General features: G+C 47.0%; 1 pseudogene; it reads left to right on the forward strand.

Annotated features, from left to right (window-relative positions):
- Nucleotides 1–15,719, forward strand: part of LOC130016248 (dynein light chain 1, cytoplasmic-like) — a 117,380-nt pseudogene that overhangs the window by 20,224 nt on the left and 81,437 nt on the right.

Consider the following 15,719-nt stretch of genomic DNA (forward strand, 5'->3'; position numbering starts at 1 on the left):
GTCATACAATGTTCCAACACCTGTCTCTTCACTATTCACTCATACACATTTCCCACTAGCAATTTCTCCAGGTCCCCAGTTTCCTTCTCACCAACCACTATACCCCCTGCCCCAGCCTGCACACTCTCTCTCTCTCTCTCTCTCTCTCTCTCTCTCTCTCTCTCTCTCTCTCTCTCTCTCTCTCTCCTTCTCTCTCTCTCGGAACTATGATTTGCAATACAGATACTGAAAGTTTATCAGTATATCCCCCCTTGCTCAAGCGGGCCCAGTAACGTCTCCATCGTGAGACTCTGTTGTTACTGTGTCTGGCATATCGAATACGTCACGGGGAGCTTGCCAGGCTCTGCCGTGCGGGCGAGAGACTCTCGGTAGCTTGCCGGGCTCTCCGAGAGGGGCGGAGGAATCGAACTCGGGTCGGCCATGTTGGCTGCGTGCAAGGCAAACGCCCTACCGCTGTGCTATCGCTCCAGCCCTTATTTTTTTGTATTTTGCAGTCAAACCCACTGATGCACAGGGCTTATTCCTGGCTCGGCACTCAGGAATTACTCCTGTCGGTGCTTGGTGAAACATAAGGTATGCTGGGGAATCGAACCCGGGATGGCTGCATGCAAGGCAAATGCCCTACTTACCCGCTGTACTATAGCTCCAGCCCCTCATGTATATCCCTTTTTCTGCTTGCATCACTCAGTTCTTGTCCAGATTGATCATTTCCAATATCATTGACAGAAAGGATCCTCCCCAGCTGTCAGCTTTTTATACACGTTATACTCTCTCGGGCTGGAGCGATAGCACAGCGGGTAGGGCGTTCGCCTTACATGCGGCCAACATGGCCGACCCGAGTTCGATTCCTCCGCCCCTCTCGGAGAGCCCGGCAAGCTACCGAGAGTATTCGATATGCCAGACACAGTAACAACAAAGTCTCCAATGGAGACGTTACTGGGCCCGCTCGAGCAAATCGACGATCAACGGGAGGGCCTTTACCTTTACCTTTATACTCTCTCGTGTTGGCATCTTTGGAGATGCTTTTTCTTTCCAGGAACTCTCTTCTCCCCTCAAAGAAAGGTCTCTCTCCCTTAAAGAGATAATCTGTCCTCAAGGAGGCCTTAAGAGACTGCTACCTTCTCAGAGAGACCTGGTTTGATTTCTGAGCAAGAGTATGTCTTTTCAGCATTACCCACAGAACAACTAATGTTGTACATGTTCTAAGGCCTTTTTCTTCCCACAAAACTATAAGCCACATCTACCCCATGCATGTGTCTACCTCGCCCTCCACCTAGTACCACAGTGCTAAGTTCAGAGTCAATACACCGCAGTGGCTCATTGATTACCTTTTAATGCATAAAAAGAAGGCTCTACCCATAGCCATTTTTAAAATAATTATGGTGCCCAGTTGTGATAGTATGTCCTTAAAAAAAAAACTCCTGAATATCTGAAAGTGCACTATTGTCATTTGAAAAATGTTTCAAAAGATTTGAACCTGTTAAATATTCCAAGTAAGGTTGTCAATTCTAGCTGAAGTTCTTGTATTTTGCTCAAATATATACATCCACCAGAAATCTGTTTTTTCCACTCATTTGATAATAAGACCTTGGCTAATCAGATTTCTGCTGTAGTTCATTTCCAAGATGACCTCTCTATTAGTTACATTAAATGCATTTAAAGGAATTAGTACTGCACTATAAAATGCATTTAAAGATGCAGTCTAGTGTCACCTGAAGTAGTATAATTGTCTAGCACATTCATAACACCATTTGTTGTGTTTCTGTGTCTTATTTCCCTTTAATGCCAGGGCTCCAGACAGGACCAGCCTCTGATGAGGATAGAGAGGACTCCCTGACTTATCTTGCTGGTCTTTCAACACACGCTGTTTCTCCATGTGGTCACAGGAGACACTCAAAAAGTCCCCTTGGCCTCTCTTTGAAGTTTAAAATTAAAATGTGTTTCCCTTAGCTGCTTGGAAGTAATATAGTTAAATATTAAAGCGTGGTTGACCCCTGCCTCCACTCATCTCCCCTTTGACGTATTCTGACTTGTGCTAACCAGCCTGCTGATTAGACAAACCTGGGCAAGCCACAGGAAAAAAAGGTAACAGGGAAAGAGACGTGTTATGCTTGAATGAAAAAGATTCACATTTCCAAGAGTTAGCTTGGGACAGGACATAAAGGATCACGTACTAGATCCCGGAGAACTGAAAAGCCCAGCCTGGCTCTCTGAGTCCTTCCCTTCTGCACCAGCCAATGCATAGACAGAGTTAGCCCAGAGCCCTTCTGCTACAGTGAAAAGCCTCCAAAGCAGTGCTCTTTCCTCAGCAGACTGCCTAAGACTCAGGAAGGGGTCCAGGCTAGCATTCCCTGGTCAGCATCCGTATTGCATGGAATGCCAGTTCTGCTTAGCAGGGAGGAAGCACTGGCCAGTCACCATCCTTCCATGCCCTAAGCCAGATGCAAATCAAGACCAGCATGCACTCACTCATTAGGCCTCAGAGGACTGGACACGTAGGCATATTGAAGTTGTGTTCACATGAAGCCCTGAGCAGAGTTTTTCCTGCCCACTTGAGTTAAGGCAAACAGTGGTGGTTGCTCCCCTTGGCTCTAGGGAATGAAACCTTCTGTGGTTCACAGAGAAGCTCCAGGAAAGTCCCTGTGCTCCTCACGCCCTCTGAGTAGTGTTTGCTTCAGGCTCAAGTCAAGATTTCATGTCAGTGTGCTCAATGACTCTCCCTCCAGCCTTGTGTTATCCTTATTCATTGACTCTCATTGCTTTCCTACCTTTTTTCCAGCTGAGTATCTTTAGTGACATTAGCGTGCTATTTTATTTATTTATTTTTGATTGGGGGAGAGGGTGGACCTACATCTGGCAGTGCTCAGGATTTACTCCTGGCTCGGCACTCAGGAATGACTCCCAGTGAAGCTCGGGGGGGCTTTATGGGATGCCGAGGATTGAACCCAGGTTGGCCATGTGCAAGGCAAGCACCTTATCCACTGCGCTAACTCTTTGGGTCCAGCGTGTTATTTCTTCGATTTTTCGGTATGAGCTTAGCTTTTTAATGTTTTATTCAGCACACCTGTCTTGGGTTGGGCTCCCTGGAAGCTGGTTCAGAGATGGAGAAACACATGTAGGTTTGGGGAGTGTAAGTTCATCAGTGTATGTCCTAGAACATTTCTCAACCAAACCTCCAGGATATTCCCTAAAGGCCACAAGTGAAAATTATGTTAATAAAGTAACAAAATAGGAGACCAACACCCAAGAATGGTCGAGATTAGTACCAGGAATTTTACTCCATGGCTTGGAGGCCAACCACATATGCTAGGGGAAAGGGGAGCTCAGCTAGAGAAGGGAGCACCAAAAAGAGGGTGTTGGGAGGATCCTCCCAGGATGGGAGAAGCATGCGGAAAGTAGACTACAGACCAAACATGATTGTCACCCATTGCCTCTTTTGCAACCCACAACACCCAATAGGAGAGAGAGAACAAAAGGGAATGCCCTGCCACAGAGGCAGGGTGGGATGGGAGGGATGGGGGGTGGGAGGGATACTGGGATTCGTGGTGGTGAGAAATGGGCACTGGTGGAGGGATGGGTATTTGATCATTGTATAATTGAAACCCAAACACAAAAAATTGTAAGTCTACAACTATACCTCATGATGTCTCACTAATAAAAATTTAAAAAATAGAAAGAAAATTATGTTAGTAGTGGAGATGGGCAGTGTGCACTAGACTAGGGGACCACAGGCAGGATGGGTGGGGGGGGGGGGTTGGAGGGGGGCGAAGTCAGATACCAGGCTGAGAAACATTGCCCTAGAAAACTGTTTTCCCACAACTGGTCCAAAAGACCTTTCTACCAGTTCATCGGACAGTCACTGTCATGTAAGCGACAGTAATTTTCTATCACAGCAATGCAGACTGGTTCTGGACCAGCTGAATAAAATGATTGAATGAAAATCATCGCTCCAATAACAAAATACCTGCCACAGAGGTAGGGTGGGATGGGGGGATAGGGGGTGGGAGGGATAGTGGGACTGGTGGTGGTGGAGAATGGGCACTGGTGGAGGGATGGGTATTCGATCATTGTATAACTGAAACCCAAGCACAAAAATGTGTAAGTCTACAACTGTACCTCATGGTGTTTCACTAATAAAAATTTAAGAAAAAAAAGTCACCGCTCCAGGGTGCTGAACTGTAAGGAAATATAGAAGGCACAACTGGGCAAGGGTTGGCACTGACGCATGTCAGTTTGCAGCCAACCGAGGTGTCCCAAAAGGAAACTCAGAGCCACACCTTTGCTTTTCTGTATCGGTTGTTAATAATTAGCAACAGGTTGTTTCTTGGGATGAGGCTTCGATTTTATTTTATTTTTTGAAACAGAGTCAGTCCCCTCCAGATATTTCCAGGCCTAGTGGTGAGGTGGCAGATGCAGCAATGCTCAGGGCAGGCAGGGCTCACCACACAGCAGGGTCTGTGGCCACTTGAGGAGGATCCCAGGCCAAGGGGGCTTAGCCCTGGGTGCAACGGGTGTCTTTGTGGGAAGCAGATCCCGGAGGTGCAGCCGGGACCTATTCGTGGGCGATACCTTTGCTAGCCTCGAGCTTAATGTGCCTTGCAAATGCTGCTTCTGCTTCTCAGGTGACGCCATTTAAAAGGTGGTTATTATCAAAATAAGGTAGCTACTCAGACGTTTTTTGAAGTAATCAGAATAACTAGTAGAACGGGGACCAATCAGGTCAACAAACCTCTCTGTGGGTATTTATTTCAACAGAGATATTAGTGTAGGGGGAGTGCATACATGAGATGAGTGAGGAGTAAACAGAGTGCAAAGGGTCTCTGAGGTGACCCAAATGACAGGGCCTATCAAAGTCAAGAGGCTCCAAAGAAAAGGGGTCTGTGAAGCTGGGGCTTCTGAGAGGCTGGAGAAAACGTGGCAGCTACTACACCGAGAGACACAAGCCAGGCAGGTTGGGGTGTGGGAGGAAGACTGGAATCTGAAACCAGCTGTTCTATCGGGATAAAGGGCCAAGGTGGTTCACATAGGAAAATTCTGGCTCCACCTCCTGACACCTTGGCCTTCTAGTGCCCCCTACTGGCAGGACATAGTAGCAAGAGAAAGAAAAAGCATCCATTCCCATCACTAGACTCACTGAAGTGGGTGTTAAGAGGAAGAAGAGAAGGAGAGGGAGAGGGAGTGTGGAGGGGAAGGGGGAGGAGGGAGAGAGAGAGAGAGCACCTGCTACAGAAAAAGTTTTTGTTCTCAATAAAAAAAATTAATAGAGCCTGCCCTGACAAGACCCCAAGTTGCTGCTCACGAATGGCACCTCCGGCTTCTGAATGGCGATGATCCCAGAGGCACACAAACCAATCCCAGAACCCAGCGGCTTCGGGCAGAAATGCATCTGGACTCTGAATTAAGCTACAGCACCATGCTACCCTGGGCGGGAAAGGGCATTGTCCCCTCCGCCTTTTATCCTCGGTGACATGGCGACCACCATCTTTCAGAGCCTATTGGACAGAGAGGTTCGAGCCTGCAGTGATGAGACATGTGGGGCCTCACAGGATGGGGGGTGGAACCGGCTCTTCTCCCTGCCCTGAAGAGACCCCAAGTTGCCGCCCATGAATGGCTCTTCCAGCTCCTGAACAGCCATGATCCCAGAGGCACACAAACCAATCTTGGAATCCAGTGGCTTTTGGCAGAAATCCCTCCGGGTTTAATTACTAAAATATCAGAAATTTGAAATCACGTGGCTGCTTTTGTGACATCATGTGCTCTTCATAATCAGCAATAGAAAACAAATTATCTAACGATGTCTTTTCAGCAGGTCTGATTGTTGGGGGGAAATTCCAAATAATAATGGTGGGTCTTGTGTTGAAAAATTGAATGTAATCAAAGTAGAGAGAGAGAGAGTAAAGTGGAAATCATCTGCCACACAGGCAAGGGGAGTGGTAGGATGGGGGATGCACTGGGGTTCTTGGTAGTGTAACATGTGCACTGGTGAAGGAATGGGTGTTTGATCATTGTATGACCGAGACTTAAACCTGAAAGCTTTCTAACTGTTCTCATGGTCATTCAATTAAAAAAATTCATAGAAATTTTAAAAAGAGCCCAGAAGCCACACAGCCAGCATTCTGCACTCAGGCGCCTGTTTGTAATGACCAGACCCGTCCCTCCTTTTGGCGATAGGTGCTTCCCATTCATTCTTGTCTTACCCACACGGGGGTTCAGTCTTCCATCTTCCCAGCCCAGCCCCAGAGGTCATGTTTGTTACCCCTGTAGGAAAAACCTTTTCGCCCAAAGATTCCAATTCTGTTTTTGAGTTGTGTTCTGAGAATGAACATAAGCATGGGATCTACTGCTCAGAACTTCCCTCAGAGGCAGAAGCATTTCACAGCCTTGTTTTTTCCTGGGACTATCCTGTTCCTCCTCTGTCTTTCCTCGCTGGCTCTCCCCACGCCCATGCAAAGCTACCACACCCAGTTTCCCCCCACTCCCCAGCTGAGAGGACGTGAGGGAGTCACCCTTCCTAACTCTTCTGCGGCATCTAGTTGCACCACTCAGCACTGAGCTTTTAATTCCTATAAATAAGCCAGCATCCCACACGGAATAGTTTTCCCTATGGATGGATTTGTTGGGGGTGGGGAGGGTTCTCATAAGACGAATGGGTGTTGATGTAATCAGAGCTTGGCAAGAGTGTCACATTTTTTTTGGTTTTGTAAGAAATACTATACATGTTTTAGTAAAGTAGCAGATAACATTGACGCCAGTCGTCATTTTGGAAATTCGGACTACGGGGCCCAGACCCTGAGAATATGGGTTAAAGGTCCCTGGTGCCTTCCAGTTTTCGTAACCTGAAGTAGTATGACGTGGGACTGGGGGGCAGGGAGCACAGTGTGGCGAGCCAGGTCTTGGCCTGGGTGAAGCACCGAGGGCCTGGGCTTGGCTGCCCGGCTATCCTTGGGCAGAGTCCTGCCTTATCCTCAACTCAATACCTGAGAGAAGCTGGATCCTCTCATCTCTCTGGTTTCCTGACACTCTCGTTAGAAATTGTGACTGCATCTGGGACTGGGAATATAGTTTAGTGGGTAAGATGTTTGTTTTGCATGCAACAGACCCAGGTTTAATCCCTGGTACCCCATATGGTCCCCAGCGTCCCACCAGGAGTGATTCCTGAATGCAGAGCCAAGAGTAAATTCTGATCACTGCCGAGTGCGGCCCCAAAACAACCAAACATAGACACACACACGAAAAATTTTTTTTTGCTTTTTTGGGTCACACCTGGCGATGCTCAAGGGTTACTCCTGTCTCTGCACTCAGGAATTACCCCTGGCGGTGCTCAGTGGACGATATGGGATGCTGGGAATCGAACCTGGGTCGGCCGCATGCAAGGCAAATGCCCTACCCGCTGTGCTGTCACTCCAGCTCCCACACAAATTTTTTTTTTATTAGTGAGACATCATGAGGTACAGTTGTAGACTTACAAATTTTTGTGCTTGGGTTTCAATTATACTATGATCAAACACCCATCCCTCCACCGGTGCCCATTTCCCACAACCATGGATCCCAGTATCCCTCCCACCCCCCATCCTCCCATCCCACCCTGCCTCTGTGGCAGGGCATTCCCTTTTGTCATCTCTCTCCTATTGGGTGTTGTGGTTTGCAAAAGAGGCAATGGGTGACAATCATGTTTGGTCTCTAGTCTACTTTCGACATGCATCTCCCCTCCTGGGAGGATCCTCCAAACACCCTTTATTTGGTGCTCCCTTCTCTATCTGAAGTGCCCTTTCCCCTAGAATACCCGGCTGGCCTCTAAGCTATGGAGTAATCCTCCTGGTGCTGATCTCAGCTATTCTTGGGTATTAATCTCCTATTTTGTTACTTTATGTCCCCCAGATGAATGCAATCTTTCTATGTCTATCCCTCTCTTTCTGACTTATTTTCCTTAACATGATACTTTCCATGTAGTACCACTTGTATGTAAATTTCATGACTTCCTCTTTTCTAACAGCTGCATAGTACTCCATTGTGTAGATGTACCAAAGTTTCTTTAACCAGTCATCTGTTCTCGGGCACTCAGGTTTTTTCCAGATTCTGGCTATTGTAGAGTGCTGCAATGAACAAACGAGTGCAGATGTCACTTCGACTATACTTTTTTGCCTCTCTGGGACATATTCCCAGGAGCCCCATGCAAAATTTTTAAAGAAAATTGCTCACATCTTCTAACACTTCCCCCAATGGCTCTAGCAAATCCCTCACCAAAACCCTCTGATTGTGAATTATCATCCCGTCTCTCCCCTGGCCTGTCCCCACTCTGCTGTAGCAGGAATATGTAAGAGCCCAGATATGAAGCCTAGAACTATGATGGTTTGTTGAGTACCCGCTAGGCATCAGTCTCTGTTATATCTCAACCCCTCAGGACTTTTCTATTTTCACATCGAAAGTGTCTGGGATTCAGGAGCTTAAACGCCACAGGATGAGGGAGGACACAATCAGCTCGTGAAAGCAGATAATGAAACCATAATCATATTTCAAAATCCTTTCTTGGTTATGAGTAGGTGAGGAGAAAGTCTCACCCTGGCATTGACACCTATTTTAAATCAATTTCACTGTCCTGATATTTGGGATTTAATATATTCTTTTTTTTTTAAAGATCTCAGGTCTTTATTATTTTTTTTAATAGTTTATTTCTTTATTGAATCACTGTGGGAAAAGTTACAGAGCTTTCGGGTTTAGGTCTCAGTCATGTAAGTATCACACACATTTCCCTTTACCAATACTCATTTTTAACCCCGAACCCCAATAGAACCCCACCTCCCACCCCTCCCAATTCCTGTGAGGCAGATGAGTTCTAGTTAATACTCTATCGACTTTGACTAGATACATTGTTTCGATAGAAGATGCACAATTATTGTTTAGAGTTTACGACCCCCCCCCCCCCAATCAGATATGCTGAAACAGCGTTGTGAAATGATTTGCTTTCTACAGCTTGGTTTAAGAATAAAATGATGTCGCGTGGCCGCAATAGCGGCCACGCGGTTTTGATTTCTGCTGTTTCACTTATTAACCCTGGAAGTATTTCTATTAAAAGTTAGATAGTTAAGAGATTGGTTTCTGTGCTCTGGAGTCGTGGCCGTGCCAGAGAGCCGCTCGTGGGGGGCAGCTGGTGACCTCGGTCGGGCGGGAAGGACGGCCCAGAACGCCCCCCTTCCCATGAGGCCCCCGCTGCCCCCCGCGCCTGGCTCAGACCTGCTGTCCACAAGGCTCCCGTGCGGCCGCCATCTTTCTTTCCAGAGAGGAGCAGGCGAATATATTCTTAATACCTCTGTCACACTTGTTTCTCTCTCCTCCCTTCCCCTTTGTTTAAGGGAACAGAAAGAGCTGGCCTCTGCTGTCTGTAGGCCAGAGAACCCAGCAAGACGTGAAGAACGTCGCTTTGCACATGCCGTGTCCATTTTCACAGTCACCTCATTGGCAGCAAGTGAGTTTCCATCTACAGTTAGATCCGGAAACATGGAGTTTCCTTTTGAAATAAACCTAAGCTAAAAACAAAAGTGGAGTTAAGCTTTTATAAATAGAACGCATCATGAATCAGAGGTGGTACTTCTCTGTGGTAAATATGAAGGTAGAACGTTGCATAACGTTTTCCCAGGCAGGTGTGAGACCTCAATTTCCCCCAAGATAAGAACAGTACACAACACCCAAGGTGGTTGTGAGAATTCAGTGTGTCAGCCTGTGTCAACAGCCTGGGACGCTGTCATATCTCTCGGTGCCACTAGACTAGGAAACTGTTCTGAAAATGTGTGTCCTTCAGATTTGCCTTGTGGTTCCTGTGTGTTTACTGAGGAAGCGGTGAAGCAAAGACAACCAGGGACATCCAACTGGAAACAGAGATGTAGTGGTAAAAGTTTGAGCTTATTGGCTCTCTAAGGAGCTTGGGGACAAAATATACTGTCATGCACTGTCACTCATCAGCGATTTTTCTTTTCTAATATTCAAGTTGTGTTTACTATTATAAAGCACTTCTGGTCTTTGAGGCAGACTTCATTTCATTTATTGCTCTGCCTGCCTCCCCCCACCCCCAACACACACACACACACACACACACACACACACACACACACAGGAAATCGAGAACAGTAGGTCACATTGTGAGGGCTACTTTCACGATCACGACCAGCCTGTTGTTCGCCGATTGCCTCGAGCAGGCCCCAGTAACGTCTCCTTTGTCCTAGCCCTGAGAATTTTTAAAAAGTGCCATATTCAAGACTCTTTCAGGGTTAGGAGAATGAGACCCATCATTGTGACTGGTATTTGGCATATTGGGTACGCCACGGGGAGTTTGCCAGACTCTGCCGTGTGGGCAGGTTACATTCGGTAGCCTGCCAGGTTGTCCAAAGTAAGAATGAGATAATAATATCTCACAATTATTATTGGAGAATAATAATTGTTTTTTTAAATTTAATTTAATTTTTATAAAGTTGTTCACAATAATTAGGAATAATGATTTAAGACGGGCTGGAGCGATAGCACAGCGGGTAGGGCATTCGCCTTACAAGCGGCCAACATGGCCGACCCGAGTTCGATTCCTCCGCCCCTCTCGGCAAGCTACCGAGAGTATTCAATATGCCAGACACAGTAACAACAAAGTCTCCAATGGAGACGTTACTGGGCCCGCTCGAGCAAATCGACGATCAACGGGAGGACCTTTACTTTTAATGATTTAAGACATATTTATTCATAAATATTAAAGACTTAGCTCTAGCACATTCTCTGCTGCCGATATCACAACCTACAATGTGTACTTTGTCTCTCTCTGAGTCACCTTACATTTTTCTAAATAAAACTATTTTACTTGGCAAAAAAAAAAAAAAAAAACTTGAGGGTCCTGAGCGATTGTACAATGGGCAGGGTGCTTGCCTTGCATGTGGCCAATTCAGGTTTTATCTGTAGCACCCCCATACAGTCCCTGGGGTCCAGTAGTGATCACTGAGTGCAGAGTCTGGAGTAAGTCCTGGGCACGACTGGGTGCGATGACATCCCCCAGCACCCAGCCTGTTTTTTTTTTTTAAAAAAAGGGGCTACTTTAGTCAGCACTTATCACATTGTAGGGCTGGAGCGATAGCACAGTGGTAGGGCGTTTGCCTTGTGCGCAGCCAGCTTGGCCGAGCCGGGTTCGATTCTTCCGTCCCTCTCGGAGAGCCCAGCAAGCTACAGAAAGTATCTTGCCTGCATGGCTAAGCCTGGCAAGCTACCCATGACGTATTCGATATGCCAAACACAGTAACAACAAGTCTCCAAAAAATGGAGACATTACTGGGCCCGCTCGAGCAAATTGATGAACAATGGGAGGACAGTGTCACAGTGTACCGATGAAGAAGGGAAGTCCAGGGACTTTCAGAAGATATATTTTATTCCTAGGTGTTTTAATTAGGGTAAGGGAAAACTTTGGCATCTTCCGAAACACCCATGTGTCTAAAAACACCAAGTAGAATCGATGTATCAAGGTTAGCCTTTGAGAGGACGCTAGCGGATATATTTTTGTGTAGCTGTAGCTGGTGGGAAAAGTGGGGAAGTCACAGAGCAGAGAAGTATCCTCATAGAGGCATTTCTCCCTTCCTACATGGATCACCACCGTCTTGCCAATGAAGTACCTGAGGACACTAGTCCTTCCAGTGTCATCGGGCTGCAGCTGAGGCCAGTCAGTGGTCTGGGTGCAGCCTAGTCTCACCTCTGCTTTTTTTGCGATCCATGGTTCCAGGTAAGGCGAAGTTAGACTCTTCTCAGGAAGAGCAAGGCCAGTCCTGACCTCTACCGAGGCTTCCCAGGTGTGTTGCCTGTTCTCACTGTAGCACTGTAGCACTGTCCTCCTGTTGTTCATCGATTTGTTCTAGCGGGCCCAGTAATGTCTCCATTGTGAGACTTGTTACTGTGTTTGGCATATCGAATGTGTCACGGGTGCCAGGCTTTGCCGTGCAAGCTAATTAACTCTCGGTAGCTTGTCGAGCTCTCCGAGAGGGGCAGAAGAATCGAACCCAGGTCAGCTGACCTGGCCGCATGCAAGGCAAACGCCCTACCCACTGTGCTATCACTCCAGCCCCTGTGCTATCGCTCCAGCTCGCCTGTTCTCACAGAAAGGAATTTCAGAAGAAGACAAATAGTGTAACCAAGAAATTTTATTGAATCTGTGAGGAGAAAGAAATGTGTCCAGATGGAGGTTCTCATGTTAGTGAGAGGGAAAAGTACCAACACCAAATGATCTCGCTCATCTGTGGTAAATAGAGGAACAAAACATAGAAAGGGTATCCAAGGACAACCACGCCTTGGCTCTAGATTACAGAACTGAGAGTGCCCAGTCAGCCGGGGAGCAGTTGTGGGGGGTTGTGAGGTGGACTGGGTGTAACATGAGGGCAGTTTTGCTGAGTCTGGGGCACTTCAGTGGTAGAAGTGGGTGAGGTAACTATGTACATGAAAATCAGAAAGGATAACACTATTGTAACATTGTAACCTAGAATATAGTTTTTAAATTTAGCACTGTAGCAATGTAGCACTGTACTCCCATTTTTCATCAATTTTCTCCAGCGGGCCCAGTAACATCTCCATTGTGAGACTTGTTCTTACTGTGTTTGGCATATCGAATCCGTCACGGGGAGCTAGCCAGGTTTTGCTGTGTGGGCGAGATATTCTCGGTAACTTGCTGGGCTCTCCGAGAGGGGCGAAGGAATCGAACTCTGGTCTGCTGGTTGCCCTACCTGCTGGGCTATAGCTTCAGCCCATTTTACATTTCAAATGTAAAATATCTAAAAAATGTAAAATATTTTATTTTGTATTTTACATTTAAGTGTAAAATAACAGAAATGTATCTAAGAGAAAGATTACCACACATATGTGTTGTGTTGTGTTGTGTTGTGTGTGTGTGTGTGTGTGTGTGTGTGTGTGTGTAGGGGAAGGAAGGGGAGGCCAAGGGCAGTTAGGATAGAGAAGGGACCACTATGAAAATAACAGTTGGAAATGATCACTCTGGACAAGACTGAGTGTTGGAAGTAGGTATACGTTACATAATAACCTTTTAGTATCTGTATTGCAAACCATAATGCCCAAAAGGAAAGAGAGAGAGGGAGAGTGAGAGCGAGAGAGAGCAAGTGAGCGAGAGAGAGAGAGAGAGAGAGAGAGAGAGAGAGAGAAGAAAAGCGCCTGCCATACAGGTGGGGACGGCAGGGAAAGTGTAGCAGGAGGGAGACTGGGGACATTGGTCACTGGTCATGGGAAATGTACACTGGTGAAGGGATAGATGTTGGAATATTGTATGACTAAAACCCAATCATGAACAGCCAACTTTATATCTCATGGTAATTCAGTTAAGAAATAAATATTTGGGGGCTGGAGTGATAGCACAACGGATAGGACATTTGCCTTGGGTTCGATTCCCAGCATCCCATATGGCCCCCTGAGTACCACCAGGAGTGATTCCTGAGTGGAGACCCAGGAGTAACCCCTGAGCATCACCAGGGCGACCCCCAAAAAGCCAAAAATGCCGCGTTGGTGGTATAGTGGTTAGCATAGCTGCCTTCCAAAAAGCCAAAAATAAATAAATAAATAAATAAATAAATCACGGTCCGGTCACGATCCTCCCGTTGTTCATTGATTTGCTCGAGCGGGCCCAGTAACGTCTCCATCATGAGACTTGTTGTTATTGTGTTTGGCATATTGAATACATCACAGGTAGCTTGCCAGGCTCTGCCGTGCTGGCGAGATACTCTCGGTAGCTTGCCGGGCTCTCCGAGAGGGGCGGAGGAATCGAACTCAGGTCAGCCGTGTGGGCTGCGTGCAAGGCAAATGCCCTACCGCTAATAAATAAATAAATTTTAAAATAGAAAAAAGAAAATAAACGTGTCCAAGAGAGAAATGTAGACTCCTCCACCAAGGAGAAAAGAGGACCCCATAAAGTAGAAGCAAGAAATTACATACCCCAAGTTGGGATGCAAACCTGCCCCCAAATAGAGTTTTCCACAAAGTGAAGGGGAGAAGTTACACACCCGGAGTAGAGTGGTGTGGGTTAGTCGATCTTACTAACCTTCCCAAGCTTGGGCTTCTGTGCAGTAAAAAACTTCCTTGCCAAGATGCTCTGACTGTCCAGAAGTAGCTGTCAAGGGAAGGCCTTGAGTTCAGTGATCTTCATTCCGTCTTATCAGTTGTGGCGAGAGGACTGGTGGTCGAGTAATTCCTCTGTAGATCATAATTTGCTTTTATAACTCCCCCAAAATCTTTGCCAAGGCGCTCCCATGTCTAACCGCCTGCTTCCTAATCATGAAATCGATAGAGTTTCTCTTGAGAAGTGGAAGTCTGGCGTGATGGGGCTGGCCTTTAGAGACTGTGGTGGACGAGGCTTTGCTGAGCAGTCGGGTGGGAGGTGGGAGCTTTCATGAAACCCTCAGAACACACTCAGTTTGCATGACTTTGATTCAAAATCCCAGCCAGAGGGTGGTTACCTTTTGACAAACTCTGTACTGGGGCTAGGGAAAGAGCTCAGCAGTTAGGTGTGTATGCGTTGTACTCAGAGGGACCCAAGTTCCAACCCCAGCACTCCATGGCTTGCTGAGCACCTCCTAGAGAGGCCCCGATGGCCCCAGCACCTGGACAGTGCCACTTTAAAGGCCTGAGCACGCACTTGTCCATCCTATTTTGCTGAGAGTCACAGTGAGGGTCCGTTAAGATTCCTGAGCACTGCTTGGGAGCACTCCTTCCTACTGTGGAGATCCTTTCTAGTCAAGCATGATGCATACTCTGTGGTGACAATCTCTACAGAAAATATGTAGACATAGGTATAACTTTGGCCTAAAGTCCCTGTAGGACAATCACTGTCACTGTCACTGTCCTCCCGTTGTTCATCGATTTGCTCGAGTGGGCCCAGTAACGTCTCCATGGTGACAATTGTTACTGTGTTTGGCATATCGAATATGCCACGGGGAGCTTTCCAGGCTCTGTCGTGTGGGCGAGATACTCTTGGTAGCTTGTCGGGCTCTCTTAGACGGGCGGAGGAATGGAACCTTTTATATTCCACAAATGAGTCCAGTCTTTCTATGTCTGTCCCTCTCTTTCTGACTCATTTCACCCAATACGCATCAGATAGGGGGTTAATATTCAGGATATACAAGACACTAGGAGAATTGTACAAGAAAGTGAATGCTGGGGCACAGCAGGTAGGCAACAAGGCAAACAAGGCAACAGGGCAAACTCTTCTTTGCCTTGCATGTGGGCGACCCGGGTTCGATTCCCAGCATCCCATATGGTCCCCCCAAGCACCGCCAGGAGTAATTCCTGAGTGCATGAGCCAGGAGTAACCCCTGTGCATCGCCGGGTGTGACCCAAAAAGCAAAAAAAAAAAAAAAAAAGAAAGAAAGTGAATGGTTCTTCTGAAGAGAAACTTAAAAAACACAGTGGTCACAGTGGTCAAGGGCAGAGCTCAGGGCTCAGTTTCCATCTAGATCAAGCTGCCTGGGTTTCATTTCTACTCCTGCCAACTCCTAGCCATCTGAGCAAGTTACTGAAGTCCTCCATGCCTCATCTTCGCCAGCACATGATCGTGTACTAAGGAGGCCTGGGTACGTTACGTGTGCCATGAACACTCTGACATGAAGGTAGCGCTGGGTAAGGAACTGTTCATCTCTTCCGCAAATCTGTCTGGGCTGTTCTTTGCCCCTTTGGTCTCAACTGGTCTTTCTGTCACCATCGTTCCC

This window comes from Sorex fumeus, unplaced genomic scaffold (genome assembly GCF_029834395.1).
Source record: "Sorex fumeus unplaced genomic scaffold, SorFum_2.1 ptg000149l, whole genome shotgun sequence".
NCBI classification, from domain to species: domain Eukaryota; kingdom Metazoa; phylum Chordata; class Mammalia; order Eulipotyphla; family Soricidae; genus Sorex; species Sorex fumeus.